Source organism: Echeneis naucrates, chromosome 9 (genome assembly GCF_900963305.1).
Source record: "Echeneis naucrates chromosome 9, fEcheNa1.1, whole genome shotgun sequence".
NCBI lineage: Eukaryota > Metazoa > Chordata > Actinopteri > Carangiformes > Echeneidae > Echeneis > Echeneis naucrates.
In genome coordinates, this window is record NC_042519.1 from 19,086,669 (window position 1) to 19,101,259 (window position 14,591).

General features: G+C 41.9%; 1 protein-coding gene across 2 annotated transcripts in view; it reads right to left on the reverse strand.

The window, feature by feature from the left end:
- The window catches only part of sema6a (sema domain, transmembrane domain (TM), and cytoplasmic domain, (semaphorin) 6A), a 98,443-nt gene extending 93,437 nt beyond the window's left edge, over positions 1–5,006 (reverse strand). For both annotated transcript variants that reach the window (XM_029509590.1, XM_029509589.1), the window contains exon 1: positions 4,636–5,006. The gene's annotated coding sequence lies outside the window, so the exon portion shown is untranslated. The remainder of the gene's footprint in view (positions 1–4,635) is intronic.
- Between the last annotated feature and the right edge of the window lie 9,585 nt (positions 5,007–14,591).

The following is a 14,591-nucleotide window of genomic DNA, read 5'->3' on the forward strand; positions in this document are numbered from 1 at the left end:
CACTCATCCACGGTGTGAGGACCTGCTCAGTGTGTTAGCCTGCTATTGCTCTTTTCAATCACTTCCTCTCTTTCCTCCTCTGCTCAGTTTCAATTGTTCCGCGTTCCCCTCGCTACACTGTTTATATAATTTCCTCCTGTCTTCCACGGTCACACCTCTGTCCTTTCCTTTCCTTTCCTTTCCTTTCCTCCTCTCTCCTCCTCCTCTTCCTCTCACTTCTCCTCTCTAGGCAGTCAGTCGCCCAAACACTGTCTCAGGTCCTGAAACTATGGCAACGGAATGAAGAGAGAAAGCGCTCTCTATGATTAATAGATGAGAGATGCAGTGCCAATCGCTGGGGCCTGGGGAGGAGGGACAGATGCACTCGAACAACGCCACGCACACATGCATGCGCTGTCACAAGAGTGCACACACACTCAAACCCCCCCAAACCAACACACACGCATTAACCACCCTCAGCGCTTTGTGGTCCAACACGCACAGAAAATGGGAAGGGGTTTGACTTACACAGCTCAAAAAACACATAGGCTCAGTGAGTTATAGGCAGAGTTAAGGATAAAGGAGCAAATGAAGAGGTGGCAGTTTTCCTCAAGCTTAATATCCACATGACACACAGCTCTTCATTGGCTGCCAGCAAACAGCCCAACCACAGAAATAACCACAAGCCACAGCAGAGGATGCGGCCCCCTAATGATTCTTAACCGACTGTGGCCGCCTGCATGATTCGCAGCTGGCTGCTCTCACCTGTAAAAGCACAACAACAGGAGGGGAACCAGGACATTGAATTATTTCAAACTACAATTTACATCATCAGTTCTGTAGTAGGAGACTTGGCGCTTGTAAAAGCCAGTCATTCATCCATCTCCCAGGCTATCGCACAAAGCCCTCCCGCTTTTGGATTATCCCTGCAAATGCATTTCCTTTCCATTTGTGTAATGACAGGCAACCAAAGTCATCTGTGACAAAGGTATTACCGCATATTAATGTGGCATGTACTAAGTATTTAAAAACACTACATTTCCACAAAGTCAAAGCTGATGTTATGAGCTGATCTTACTGTTGATTCATTTGCATTTGACACATGAGAAATTTTGGTGCCTCAACTATTTTCTCTTAAAAGGGCCAGCTATCACTTTCTAATTCACTTAATTTCCAACAACAAAGCTTTGCCAAGGACCAACAGCCAACAGACACTCAGCCACTTCTGCCAAATGCGCCCAACCCAAAATAAGCCTTTTGCTTGGTCCTTTCATGCCTCTGGCTTTCTTGGCACATAAAACACGCTCAATCAATTATGTTAATGTAACGAGTATGAAAAATGTTTAACACATGGACGGTTAATTCAGTAGCAGCATAGAAGAGTCCTCCACAAAGACGCCGGAAGGGTTAAAGCTAAGTGGGAGACAAGCAGCCAGTTAGAACAACACAGTTAAACTTGGAAAGTGGATCGCAGTGCGAACATGGACGCACACGCTGAAGCAAGTGATTAGCAAGTGATTACATTTTCAATGAACCACGCTGTGGCTGGGGCAGACTGAAACATACTAGATGGTGAGACATATTAGATCCCTCTAGAACACTGAATATCATTTATCATCGTCTGTAAACACTGGGCGATGTGTTCCAACTTAACCGGAAAGGATGAGGGGTAGCGAGCAAATAAACTGCAGTTTGTTTGTTTCTTTTGGTTTTTTTTTTCTTTTCTTTTCTTTTTCAGAAAATCACATAGATAAATAAAAGAATATGAAGAAATTTAGAGACAGGCCTGCATCCGTCTCTTCTCATATTCTGTGATATCACTTAGAGGGTTTTTCTTCAATAAAATAAATTATAACCAGGGCAATGGAGCAGGTTTGACGGGAAAAAAAATGTTTACGCATAGGAGAAGTTGTATAAGTAGTCAGTTCTTGTTCATCTTCTGAATCACAACACTCCCACTTCACCCGAGCAGCCTCAAGTGCAGCTAAAAATCAGCAAAGGTGCCATTTAACATCTGTGATGGAAAGCCCAATTTATAGGCAAGCACCTTTGATAATGCTGACCCATATTTCTGAAACAAAATGAGCTAAACCACATATGCAAGATCATGAATATACTCTTTAAACATTCTGGTGCTGGAGCAGATTCAGTGTTAAGGCAGCGTAATTGAAGCAGCAGCAATTTGGATGGATGAGAAATCTGGAAAATGGGTTAAGCATCAATAAATGAGGCTGCAGATGAGTGAGAGGGGTTTGATGCTTTCTCACACTCTAATTGAAAAAAAATAAAGCACCAACCCATACACCAAGGACGTGCATGAATAAACGATGGCTTTTATAAAATATGCATAAATACACACACCATTGAATGCTAGGTATTGACACTGACTGAATGGGCACTGGTGGTTAATGGCAGCTGACCACTCTCATTATTTATAATAAAAGGCCAATTCATTTGAACGGAAGCAGAGCAATTTATCAATTATTCAGACCTACTACACTAAGGCAGCGTCTGCATTTGTCTAAATAAATACCAACTATCTCCATTTCTTTCCTTCTTTCTGACCCCTTCCTCACTCTCTCACACTCAGACACACACACTCACACACGCAGTGTAACGAATTCACATCAGTCACACACAATGCCATCCACGTTGCTATTGTGAGGGGATTGACGGTTCAAACTCTCGACAGAGAATTGCTCCCAACACAAGCGACAACTAAGGGGTCGCTTCGCTCTGCTGTGCCAGGAAGGCTACTGTCAAGAAGGTGAACCATGCTGTAATTCATCTATCAGCACCACAACATGTCCACATGTAAAAAGTGTTAATGGGAGGATTATCACTCTAGTTTGTGGCGGTGTAGACTTTATGAAACAGCATGGGGGGATTTATGGCCCATGCAACATCTTTAAAAAAAAAAAAAAAAAAAAAAAAAAATGCCTCCAGGACATTTCAGTGCCTTGAGGCTAATGTTGTAGGAGGGGCTGTGGTGAAACGGTAAAACACTCTGCTACTGCACATACAACATCAATGTCTAATCTCCCGCTCATTAGGTATGCTGCCTGCAAAAAAAGGAATGGGGGAAACGCACGCACAAAAGAAAACAGGAGACCAAATGGGAAAACTAAATATTTCCAATGATTCTGGAGAAGAAAACATTAAATAAAACACCACAGTGCAACATTTCTCTTTCTGTTTCCCTTTCTTAATATTATTCAGTTGATACAAGAAACATGTATTTAAAACACCATGTTGAAAAAAATCAGAAGGCGGGAGGCGCGTTTCTACTGTGGCCACTCACCACTCCTTCTATTCACCCATTTCTCTCATCACCCTTGCACACTTCCTTGTCAATAACCTACATTTAGAGTTGCCTAAATCCATGTTCCTGCTTTTCCCAGTGTCCCTGGGGTGGGGTGGGGGGGTCTTCCATACTGGGAGAAAAGAGGAGAAGGGAGAACACTGGGAGTGACTGGGTGTTGGCAGTCATGCTGCTGGACGTGGCTTGCGAGGCCTCAGTCGCCTCTCCCGGCTTGTTAAAGCAGCAGCACTTCATTTACGGCAAAATCCACTTTTGTAGTTTTCATCCTTTGGTCACAGTGAGAAGCATTTGATTGACCTTCTGCACCACAGTCATGGTGACCACTCTTGTGTCCTGGCAGTTAGAAATCCCTGATCACACCCTATAGCCACTGGGATTGTGTTAGAGAGAGAGGGAGAGCCAGAGAAAGGACACATCTCACTGGAGAACAATTAAAATAATAAATAATGAATAAAATGGCTACAGCTTGAGTCTCTGTTATGCAGGTCAGAGTTTCGTATTAAGTGAATGTGGAGAGAGGTTGTAAACACGGCGGCATCATTAGTCTGAATGTAAATTTCTTCTTTTAATCTGCATCTGTGGTGGGAAATAGACGGCAAATGAAAATCCCATCATGCTCTGCAGCGATGGAGCAACCACTTCACTGTTTGTGCGTTTTCAGAACAAACCAGGGATGAATGTGTACCGGGCTGCTGTGGCTGCTGAATTTTCTCTATTTTGTTTAAAAAAAATTTAAATAAAACAGAATATAAACCTGGGAGTCCCTGTGGCTGCAGCCGTGAGTGAGGTTTGAATAAAAATAAATAAAAGCAGAAGAAGAGGCGCCGTTAGCTGGAGGACTGCGGTCGGTCCGAGTCCTCCAAGTTCACACAAACACGGCTCCAATCCGACGGAGCCTCCGTGTACCTGCGACCGGGAGTGATACCGGCACCGTCCATCCTGTGGCCGGGCTCAGTGTGGTCCACACCGGGTCATCTGAGACCATCACCCCTTTCGTCCATTTAGACAAACGGCACAATCGGGATTACGCACGAAATTGTGAGTTGTTCATATCGGGAACGTGCATTTATTTGCATGGTGCGGAAGCATCGCCGCCTTCACCAGAATTTAAAAAGCAGACACTTTCTGCTTTGTCCAACTTTTTCCTTTCCTTTTTTTTACGCTTTATTAACAAACCTATTATCGTCCTGAGTGGGTAAAGTAGCCATGAGAAGCTGTGCACTTGTCGCCCGGCAGCCTTTTCCTCCCGGAGAAAAGCAGCCAGCGAGGCTGGAGGTCGGTCGGTCCGGACCGAGAGCGCACCTTAAAGTTTGACATAAACAAAGAAATCTTACCTTCAGCTCATGAATGGATACGCGGCTCTGTCCTTTAGTAATCCATGAGATGTGGCTCTCCGGGCAGTTCAGACTGGGCTCATTTCACAACAACAATACGAGCGCTTCTACTTTTCTCATGCGCTTCTTCTGCTTTCTGTTACATGCCGCGCTCAAATCACACCTCTTCAAATGGGAATATCCATCGGAAATCCACACTACAGAGAGAGAGGAGGGGGGAGGGAGAGAAGGAAAAACCCCCTCAGGTGAGCTGAACGGACGGAACCAAGCGGGTGTCCCAGCACTGGCTCTTCGGAGCTGAACGCGGTCCTTTCCACAGAAAGCCGACGGTCATCCTATTTGGAGATGAAGCTTCTTAGCAGACTGGAGCGGAGCGCAGCGAGCCCAGCTGTCACCCGCCCGCCACACACACACACACACACACACACACACACACACACACACACACACACACACACACACACACACACACACACACACACACACACACACACACACACACACAAACACACACACTGTAGGGAGGAGCTACGGCTCCGGAACGGGGAGCTATTGTGTCAATGGGTGCCAGTTATGGACAACTGTATTTCTATTTTTACGCAGCGACATTTCATAAGACTGTGCTTTGAGGAAAACAAAAAGAGAGGAGATGGGCTATTAATAGTCTCGACACAGGATGGAACGGGGGCTGCTGGAGGGGGGGGGGGGGGGAATAGGAAGAGTTTATTAAGAAATTCAAATGGCATGAAGTGCCGTTTTTGCAGACACGCAGATTCGCTGGTTTGAGGCATGAAAACTGTCCTTAGTGATCTTTGAAAGCACAATAAAGCTTTTCCTTCGTGTCATCATCTGACTTTCTGTGCGTTTGTTGTTTTGTGCGCGCAGCCCCCGTCCATGTGATTAGATAAGGTTCAAAGCCGGTCTTGTCTCTGGTCCCAGGGCCGCCCTTCCTTCCCTGGTGGTCCCTCCTGGTCCCAGTCTGGCACGCGTGTGCAACATGCTGTTCTGTTTTTTTTTTTTTTTTTTTTTTTGGTTTGTTTGTTTTTTTAAATGGGCCGTCATTTTATTTTCCCCAATCTAATCAGACTGGCCATCAAGTGAAATCCGAAAACAATGGGCAAGTTTAAAAAGTTTTTGCTTAGATCTATGGTACATTAAGGCTACAATCTCAATCTGACGTCTCTCTCTCACACACACACACACTAAATCAAACTCATCTGCACCAATTTTGCAGATTAAAAACTGCAAGCCAGCCACAAAACACAACCATAACTACTTGCACATGCTGTCAGATACAAGCGCACATTGTATTATAGCGCACAAACACCTGTGTAGACATCTAGATCATATAGAGATAGAGTATAAACTCCAGAGGGATATGGCTAATGTCTGTCAAGCTTTGGGTCTATCATTATATAATAAAAGGCCAACTGTGGAAGCAGTACTGTGTGTGTAGGTGTGTGTGTGTGCGCAAGTGTGCGTGTGTGTAATTGTGCTCCTGAGTAGTAGTATTTCAGGTACTATTGCTCTCTTGTTATTGCAACAGCTCAGTACAGCGCTGTCTCCATCAGCTCCATGCCAAACAGCGTACTGCTGTTCTTTAAAAGTTAGGTAATGCACCCATTCCTGCCAATGCTTTCCTCATCTGTTATCATTTGATTTGCTTTAAAAGCAAAACTCATTTGCCATCCTGCTGTTCAACCATCACACACAGGGGGGAGAAAACATAACCCTGCTTTTTCTCTATGATACGCTGGAGCAGTTATGGATCCCATTTGTTGAAAGCCATTATAAAACAGAAGAGCAAAAATGTGGCTACAATATATGCAAATGCACACATATCCACGGCAATTAAATGCTTAGGCTGCATTTATATATAATCATCTCAGCAATACAATATCATGTCCTATATTTGTTGTAGATTTCTTGAAAATTCTGTGTGAGAGGGTATATTTGAATGTAACTTTGCTGGCTGCTGCTGATACATGCAGGTGAGTCATTATGGATGGTAGACACAAAGTCAAATGTGAAAAGCATTTTGATGTGCTAAGATTAATAGTGATGCAAATGCTTCAGGCAAATGCCTCTAACCAAAATAAACTATATCTTTATTTCACACCTTCAAACTTTCTCTTTACATTCTTCAGTCTCTCGCGCTGTCTCACCGTCTCACACACACATACTTTGTAGTGCAAGTGTTGAAGTGTGGGAGGAAGGCAGGGTATAACTCGAGCTCAATAATGTCAAGATAGATGCGAGCGAGTTTGAACCCTAGAAATATGCTCCTGTGGGAGATTATCTCACTTTATCTTGCTAAAGTTGGGCCAAGCACATTATAAGGCTCTGTATGCTGGGGGAAGCCAGAGCAGCCACCCCTCCTGACAGACTGGGACGGACAGCGGGAACACGCCAGAAGTTCTGCAGGTCCTCAGTTCATCTCCATGGTCTGTTCTTTGCTCTCCTCCTCCCTGGCCTAAAGCAAGGCCTTTACCAGCCTGCCAACTCTCCAATCCCTGCAACATGATCTTTTTTTCCTCCCCTGATTTCACTGGATGCCACTAATGTCCCACCCTATGCTGCCCTGAAAAGACACAGATCAAACTCTAACCAGCTTCCTGTAGACAGTGTGCAGCATTAACATGGAACCACATAAAATTATACAATTTCCTGCAAATCTCACACTTCGCCCCTCTTCCTCTCCTTTCCTACTATCACACCTCAGCAGGGGTGGAAAAAGTATCAAGATAAAGCACCAGAGCCGGACTGGGGCAAAAATATATGCATTTTAAAATCATATCAAACCACATTTTCCCATTAAAAACACAGCTAGTATGAGTTTTAGAGTCTGCATAACACTACCGCTCTGCAGGTTGATTTCCTCTTCTTGTCCTCATCTTGACTGTCAGCTGGATCACCTTCAGTCTGGATAGATCAGTATCATTTATCTAAGTTTTCTATTAAACAACACTATCAATAAAACAGCAGGTCATTATAGGTGCTTTTAAGATCATTACATCCATTGCCTTTAATGCTAATATGTGTACGGACACAGCATGTTGCCCAAGTTATAGATTTCAATGAAGGCTAATCTCAATTAGCCAGTAACATTAGCTACAGCAGGAATACAGGGAAGGGCAGCCCACACTTACTAATAGCTTTAAAGCCAATAACCCCAAAAAAATCATCTGATCTGTTTTAAAACTAACAAAATAGCAGCCTAAACATTTTTATGAGGATTACTGACCGCCCCTCCTTCATGGCAGCTAGCTGTAGCTAACGTTAGCGCTTGTGTGCTAAACATGAATTTACCGTCAGTAATCGGTAAAACAATCATCCTGCTCCGGTCCTCTCTCCATCCTGCCGGCAGAGATCCGCCTGTGTTGGCATCACCTTTGCGTTTTGCAGCGTGATTTCTTTGGTTGATCCATAATTTTACACTTCCGCCTTGGCTCGTTCAGGCAGGTCTGATTGACATGTGACGTCATCATAGAAGGGGAAATGGGCGGGGCAACAGCACGTGGACCAAAGTTAATTGGCTTGCTACGAAAGTAAACTTCTCTATAAACGTCTTTTTTCCTAATTATATTTATTTATTTTTTCTGTAAAGCGTATCTAATGTATCTAAAAGGCGCTGTAAAAATGTATGTATGTATGTATTATTATTATTATTATTATTATTATTATTATAACTATTAAGTTGTGTGCCGCAGCGTCCCGGTCAGTTTTAGTTTTGTACCTGTGGCCTGCATGACGAAGATGGATTACCAAATCCGGTATATCTTTTCGTTATCTGGCTTCACTTCACACAAACATCAGCTCACAAAGATGGTTATTATCTCAGGCTTTTGACATCTAGATGAGAGCATTCACCTAAAAGGGGCGGAGTTTATGGAGAATCCACGGAGTTGCATATTTCACAATAGAGGAGAAAAACAGGAAAATTAAGAAAACATGAAAGCTATAAATCAATAATTCAATAAGAAAAAAAATACCACAATTGCAGCTGTGAGAAGCCACAAAGAATGCCGGCAAAAAAAATAAAAAATTTATAAAATAAATAAATAAATAATTCACACACTCTGTCAATGTGTAAATTACCAGAATGATAATATTAAATCCCGACCACATCGGTGAGATTTACTGTATGTGTGTCCCATAAATGTATGTTTCAGATGTTTGTTTGTTTTTTTTTTTAATCACTTGTTTGAGAGTTTCAACCTCAGGGGAATAAAAGGGACTTGGGAGCACATCTGCTTTGGGCAGAATCATTTTTTGACAGGCTTTTTTCCAAGAAAACTGATTGGTCAGTAGATGGTTTATTATACCCTCTGAGCTCATAATCCAGAATTTAAGTTTCCATGGTAATGTAACCTAACAGAAAGTAAACCACCTTCATGAGACTTAAAACCCAGCGCTAACCCTGACCTTACCTTGAAACAAAATTAAAGTCAACTTCATGATACAGGAATAAGGTTACTCTCTAGAAACCCCAGAGGCCCCAGAGGTAATGCAAAAATACTTCATTCTAAATTAAAACCCAGATTTGAAAATACAACTTCACCAAATTACATACAGGCATTAAATATATTTTCACTTTAACTTCTTATCATGCAGAAAAAAATGGTTGTTATGATGATTAATATACAAGGGATTATTAAATTAAGTCTGATAATGCGTGGGATGTACTTTGCTGTAGCTGTGATATAACCTACAGCTAATTAGTTTTTTCTTTTAACAATTAGGAACCATAGCAGTGAAATCAATATAATGGTATAAAGTGCAATATTTCCCTTTGAAACACAGTGAAGTGTTTAAAGATAAAGTGCAAATATATCCCAATACCGAATTTCCCATATATATATATATATATATATATATATACATATATATATATATTGGTGCTCAAGCTGTTTGCACCTTCATACCATAATATGATGAAAAGCATTGGGGTTTTCTATTTGAGAGTTGCTGAGCTGCATGTTTTTTTTTTGCTGGACATCTGAGGAAACATTATTTGTTTAAACCACCACTGCTACTGCTGCCAGAGTGCTAATGGCTGTTCCTCACCTGTGGATCATACAGATAGCTGAGAAACAGAATAAGGCCTATTTTCTCCAGTAACTGCCATTTCGCTGTGGTCGGCCAGTCAGTGAATCTGTCTGCCGCCCCTCGTCTTAGTGCTTTAATTTGCATTGCAGCCTGTTTATTGTCCCCAAAGGATGTAAAGTGGGAAAGAGTAAACATGTAGTTACATTTCAAATTTGTGGCCAACACACTGCTGAGTTTTAAACCTTTCCATATGGAAGAGAAACAGCTGTATCTGCATTCATGGCATGGATTCCTGGATAGATTCTGCTGTTTCTGTCTCCTCACAATTGATGTTCGCCTATGGATCATGCTGAAAACAGACAGGAAAGCGGGGATTACAAGGATTTAGTCTAACATTGGTAAACAGCTACAGGCTTGAAAGTAATGCTGTGGGTTTTTTGGACTTATTGTTCAGGCTCAGAGCTCTGTATTATGAGTTTGCAGCATTTCCAGCTGAAGGAAGAGAAACCAAAAGACTTTATGGAAGTAGAAGTAACATCCCTGTGCTAGATGATTCATTTAGCACGGGTACAGTTATGTAAAAGTAAAAATCTGCATGGATAATAAGGTCAGCAGTTGGAATTTAAATGACAATGACGATATTAATAAAACTTCCCCCCAAGAATGTAATATACAGCGATGGTTCCCAAACCCACCAAGGACCCACCCCAACACAAACAGAAAGACCAAGGACTCACACTTGATCAGATTTTCTCTCAATGCCCCAATTTTGATACGTTTATTCCTTTATTTATGTAGGCCTATAGTTTATTGTTATAATAAGATTGTTAATTAGAAATCTGGACAAGTTTAAAAGATGAGATCAAAACCAGACAGACAAAATAACTACAGCAAAAAACTAACTGTAATCCCATTTAATTATACATGTGGATCTCAACCAATCAGACAAGAATTTCCATTTCCAAGTTCGGGATTGCATCACAAATATAAAGCAACTTGCTTTGTTTCTACATTTGAAAGGTCTGCTAAGGTGAAACTACAATCATGGGTCATTGTTAATGTTGCTGCGTCAAGGAATTGGGGTTTTGTCCTGTCTTCTCCTTGCCTTTTCTTTCTCAAAAATGAAGGTCCGGTCTGTACTCTGCAAGAGGAGATCAGATAACAAGCAATGAAGATCCACTCCTTATCATTTATAGTAATTGAACAGCTTATCGGGGCTGACACAGAGATATTTCCAGGTCATTTTACTCCATTACAGACTTTTACTTAACAAAAAAAGGCTTTTTGTCCTCAGCTAAAGCCTCAAAATGGCTGTACATTAATCATTATTATGTAAACATGGAAAATAGCTTAATATGGAGGGTAGCTGTGTTGCTGTAAGGCTTGAGGATTCCTAACTATGCCTTTACTGCACTAATGATGGTGGGAAATCCATTAGTTGAGAAGACTAACATAGATGGCAATACTTTGCTAGGTCATGGAAGTGAGCCAGCAGTTTGAGCTTTGATGATGTAGCTGCTAAGTAGCTACCAAAGCGTGGATGTGATCGGGCAGCCTGAGTGATGTCTGGGTGTGGTCAGGGAGAAAAGGTCTCTGCAGACTACATAAAGTCGACAGGGGACAGTTAAGGTTATCCTAGTGTACAGTCTGCGTTGATGTCACCTTCTCTGTTGTGCCACCAGCAGGAGAAACAGTCTGGACAATCTGAGTCTTGCACAGGAAGCAATGGACACCAGACGGACTGCAGCCATCGCTCGAATCATCTGGCATTTCAGCGGAAGTGGGCGAGAATTGAAATGCGGGAAAATGTTGACTGCATGACTGCTGTGGGTTCAAAAATCTGTGGAAACGGATGATAATAATGATGACAATGAACAATATAATGCACATTCACCACAGGATGAGCAGAACTTACAACAGCGCACAGCAGCACGGAGAAGACAAGAAGATAATTGGGATAGAGTAGGCTGTGGAAAAATAAAATGTACTTTGCTCGACAGCCAACACAAGTGTCCATACTGCATGTAAGGTGCGAAGGCTTGAAAAACCTTGAACCTGTTTCAATCAGAGGTTGATTTAGCAATGCAAAGTTGAAGTAATTTAATGTCTTTAAACAGAATGCGACTCTTCATCAACATGGGCCACAGTTGGAAAGAATTCTTCTACAGCAGTGACCAAAGAAAAAGATTTCAACAGCTACATCATAGAACCATGATATTAGTTGGAAAAAGTTATAGCAATTATTCAGTTATACAGTCATCCAGCCAGTAAAGGCGTCAGAAAAATACAAAAAGGTTCTGTTGGCAGATTCCATATTCTTCTGTGTAATTTTGCTCAGTCGTTCTCAACCATCCTCAGAGGTTCATCCTATCGTGACTTTGGAAACCTCCAGCCCATACTCAGCACAGATATTTCTGTAGGCTATGATCAACCACTTAGTTATGGTGTTCCACTTCGCGCTTGCTAGCATCGTACACCTTGCTGCTATGTGCTGGATTGTCTCACAGGCATCTCTGCAGAGCCTGGAACTGGAACCCTGTGTGGTGTGGTACACCCCAGCCTCCTCTGACCTTTGGCTCAGAGCCTGCTCTTGTGCTGATAAGCACCCCTGCGCTGTCTTTCAGTCCAGCTTTTTCAAGCTGCTGGTAGGATATTTCGATATCAGCCACTTCTTCTATCTGCCGGTGGTATGTGAAGGGGAGGAGTGCGTCCACCCATAATCACTCCTACTGCTTTTCCTTCCATCATGAAGCTTTTTCCTGCCTGAGGTTCATCACATGGGGCAATCGTCCTGATTTACTCATGTATCTTTATTTATTCATCCTCAGTAGTGGCTGTGATGCTAACTAATCCTGTGCTTCCTTTGGCTCCTTCCCTCCTTTCATTGTACACTGTCAAGGTACCAGGCCTGGCGCGAAACTCTCCATGTGCTGTGAGGAGGTCCCTCTTCTTGGTAGTAGTACGTACTTCCTTTGGCCAGTTTATTATCCCAGTGGAGTAAGTGATGGCCCGACAGGGTGTAGGTGTTGATAGCTCAGACTTTGTTCTTCCCTTTCAGCTGACGTGTAGCTGTTCGGCTGTGGCTGATTTCCTTGCAGGATCTTTTCATTTGCGTGCAGATTCCCAGGGTACTTGTAGCAACATCTGCTGTGTTGCCTGGTAGTTGAATTCCTTCAATTATGATCTCCTGCCCTCTCACTGATACCGTCTGATCATATACACATAAAAATATATATTTATATACACACAAAGCTTTGATTGTGATGTATTATGATAATTAGTAGACATCAGTAAGTATCACAGGAAGTAAGAATTACTCACTGTCACAGGAAGCACCATCCGGCTGACAAGGAAATGTTAGCACTTTACATCCTTTTAATTGGTCTCCAGGAAAATTCTATTTGACAAAATCTTTTTTTGAACTCCATTAGCACTACCTGTGACATATTTGCTGTAAGCAAAAGGTAAGGATTCATATTCAGAGATGATTTATTGCCCATAAGCACATCCAGGCAGCCACATAAACACAAACTACTTATCACAAATGTCAGCTTAAAACAATGACAAGAATGTTCTTAAACGTTATTAATGATGTTATTAATTATTGTTAACGATGTCCTTGCTTTATTTGACAATATGCATTTAGTCAAATATGTCAATGGCATTTTAGAACCAACAGAGATGCAGTTGCCTGTAAGCCGTCTCTGAATTTGCTCTAATACTAATTTACGATCATATAATGCTGGGTGAAATTGCATTGGCACTTACTGCAAAAATTGTATTTCTATCCCGTAATCAATATGTCGTCCACGGCTGCCAAAATATTAAAAGCCTTATTAGAAATTGACTCTGATCAGCATATGCTGATGCATCTATGTCAGCATATGCTACATATCCAAGATATGTATGTGTGTATGTGTGCGTGCTTGTAATGTCTAAATGATGTCAAGCATGGCTGAGTAAGGTACAGTAAGCAAGTAAGTAGTGTAAGACAATGCACACTCACACTCACACTCACACCAGCCCACTAGGCCTCGCCTTAGCCAGCTTCAGTTTCCTCTGTGCATCCAGGTTTGCATGAAAGCCATGAATAAGTCAGCATTTCTGCATGATAGGTCTGTAACTAGGAGTGACAGTTAGAGAGCATAGTCTGTAGAATTTCAGAATGGGCTCATTGTGCATGTGTCTGTGAGTGCGTGAGAGGGTGTGTGTTTATGTGTGAGAGAGAGAGTGGGGGTCCTCCCTTCCCCTCTCATCTACCCCACAAATGGACGTCATGCTGCTGATGAGGTCTGAAAGAGACACACAGAAAGGTAGTTGACGTCAGTTGCAAATGGAGCTGTAAGGTGCACAGGGAATATCACACAGAGTCCAGGTGAACAAAATAGGTCATAGCAAGAGCGAACAGCAGCACTGACATATTTATTTTCACTTATCTAAGATAAAATATCCTAAATTTAAGAGGCCTTACCTTTTTTTTTTTTTTTTTTTTTTAATTTAGGCAAGATCCCATGGTCCTCTTTGGCAATGTCAGGTGTCATCACATCACCTAAGAAATTTTAGTCAGTTAATGGCTGTATAGGATATGGGGATGATAATCATACTCCCTAAACTATGAAGTGTGCACATTGTGAATAGAGAAAAGATATTTTGATTGTTGCAGTTGGAGTTGATGGCAACACAAAAATTTATGACAAAATGATGAAATATTCTCATTTTGATTTCACAGTTCCAATAGTGTGAACTTCTCTGTATTCTTGCTATTTGTTACTCCCTGGGGGAGCTGATGCACCAACGCAAATTATTACAAGTAAACTGCAATTCTGGCAAATAATCTGTGTATCCCTGCGCTCTTTGAAGTCAATGACATATAGCGATATACATACATATATAAGGATATATAACTT